Source organism: Punica granatum, chromosome 4, assembly GCF_007655135.1.
Source record: "Punica granatum isolate Tunisia-2019 chromosome 4, ASM765513v2, whole genome shotgun sequence".
Lineage (NCBI taxonomy): Eukaryota > Viridiplantae > Streptophyta > Magnoliopsida > Myrtales > Lythraceae > Punica > Punica granatum.
In genome coordinates, this window is record NC_045130.1 from 18,277,018 (window position 1) to 18,279,582 (window position 2,565).

Genomic DNA, 2,565 nt, shown 5'->3' on the forward strand with positions numbered 1-2,565 from the left:
CATTTCTCTAATTCCATTTCATTTTGGTAAGTTTTTTCTTTCATTCCATTTGCAATCCATTTGCTTTGAACTAGGGTGGCAATTTATGTCGTGTCGTGTTTATACATGTCGTGTCTAAACGGGTTCGTGTAATCGAAGTCATAACCCATACACGACACGATTATTAAACGGGTCAAGTTTCACATACACGAACACAACACGGTTATAGCCGTGTCAACCCGTACACGACACGTTTAAACTTGTTTATCAAAACGTGTCATAATAGGTACACGTATACACGACACGATTATAACCGTTATCCGGACACGTTAACACGATATGTTTATCCGATTAACCCGGTTACCCAGACACGTTAGTTGACCTGTTTATCCGATGAACCCGTTTACCCGGACACGTTTACCCAATCAACCCGTTTATCCAAAAATAACTAAGAAGAAAAAAGAATCAAGATTTACATAATCTGGGCACCAATCTTTCATTCAATAGAATTATAGAAGGACAATTCACTAACATTGCTGAATTCGGAGTAGCAACAAAAGTAAATGATAAAGGAAACTGGTATCCCTTACAATTGACAAAGTTCTTATACGTCTCCGCTACATCGCCAGCAACAAGAAGAACATTGTGCCTATGCTTCGCAGTGGACAAGCACTTCACCAAGTTCATGTTCTCGGAGTAGTACGTGTGCAAGTCCGAGACCACAAAACTCATAAACCGACTGCAGCATCTTCGGTAGAGGACAATATATGAGGCCTCTCGAAAATTTCAGAAAATCCACAACCATTTATGAACTGTCAACAAAAACACCAATTCCAGAAAATTAAAAATAATGCAAGAATTCGTAATATTCATTGAAAGCAAGAACTTGAAACAACTCATAAGCTCAATTTACTAAATACTCCCAACTAACTATATCGGCATGAATCTTCCCTAATTACATGATCTTGCAAGAACCCAAGTTCGAACAAAGAGCTGAGATGAACAAAGAGCTCCTGATAGCATTCCACAACTGGACAGAGACATATTCAAGCATAGCATATTATACCTTTGAGTCAAGGCTTTGTCATGTGGAGTATTGAAACTATCTATTTATGAAAGCACCAAGAGGTTCCTAATACTCGACCACAATAGAGTACACAAGCATCATGCTTCTTAAGAGTCGGTTATACAAAGGAGCCCACCAACACCATTATTTTGCATCGGTGAATTTCGCATTGTTTAAGTTCCACGAAAACATTACATACAGTTTGATTCCAGCTAAATATCATAATCCTTTTCTAGCAACACCCTTTGCTTTCCTTTCCAAAAGACTCTGATGCCAAGGTCTGAACCGCATGACACACAATCTAAAGGTATATATCTCCAGAAACGGAAGGAAAATAGAAAACGCCACTGTTCCATGTTGATCAACCAGAAGATATCCTAAAAAACGTGGGATTTGGAGCATAAGCCTACTTCAGTAAAAAGATCTATTTTAATAAGAACATATCTATGCAAAACTTATTAACTATAACCCCGCTCCCACTGGCTAATGTGGATGGGTTCTCATGAGAACACACGCCGGTTCCTATTCAAGGATAAGTATTTCTAGTACAATTCTCAATTGATGATTCCCCTATTCACAAGCTAGACCGGAATAAACACAATAAACTTGATCCACTAATGAAGATGTTTCAACTCCACCAATTCTCAAATGGTCAAACAGGTAAACATATATCGATCCTCATACACCATCCATAACCATCTTATCATTCCGGAAAAGCGGTTCGACTATGAACTGCAGTACTTCGACAAGCTTTGCAAACCTTGTGTCGCCTGAGGTTGAGCCGTCGAGGTGAGGTCGTCTTTGTCTGAGGTTGGAAAGAAGGCTCAAGGTCGACGGCTTGAGGGTCGCGGGGTCGAAGTCGGTGTTGCGGGGTCGAGCCGGGGTCGAGGTTGCGCGATCGAGGTGACTCAGGTGAGGTTTGAGACTCTGAGACTGAGCCGGGGTCGGGGTCGAGGTCGCGCGGAAGGGAAAAGGCTAGAGGGTGGAGGCTGCCGCTGGATTCGCTCTGGAGTGTGGAACTGGAAGGATCGAAGGAAATTAGGTTAGAGAATTAGGAAGTTAGGCTTATATAAGGATATTTTGGTCAATTCATATACATAAACGGGTTAACGGGTTACATGATTATAGTAACACGATTAAACACATTTAAATAAATAGATTTAATCATGTATAATCGGGTTACACGATTATACCGATTATAAATAGACCCGTTTATATCGATTATAAAAAATGTCCAATCCAAACCCGTCTAACTCCGTGTCGTGTTATCGTGTCGTGTAAAATATTGCCGGCCCTACTTTGAACCATCCAGTAGGACAAGATGGCTTTGTTTCGTAGGGGGAAGGAGGATGGAAGGCGGGAGTTCAGTTCACTGTGTTAAAAAATGGTGCAGGGACTAAATTGATGTAGCAAATGAACGGGAGTTTAGTTAGATCTGTTAAAAGTGGTTCAAGGACTAAATTGATGTAGCAAATGGGCAGGAGTTTAGTTAGATCTGTTAAAAAATGGTGCATAGACTA

The 2,565-nt window shown here is 40.6% G+C and overlaps 1 long non-coding RNA gene across 1 annotated transcript; it reads right to left on the reverse strand.

Annotated features, from left to right (window-relative positions):
• Positions 1–436: 436 nt before the first annotated feature.
• LOC116203154 lies at positions 437–2,073 on the reverse strand. The gene is made up of 2 exons (XR_004156218.1): positions 1,806–2,073; positions 437–791 (listed from the first exon to the last, which is right to left on the reverse strand). It is a non-coding gene; the product is annotated as an uncharacterized LOC116203154 (long non-coding RNA).
• Positions 2,074–2,565: the final 492 nt, after the last annotated feature.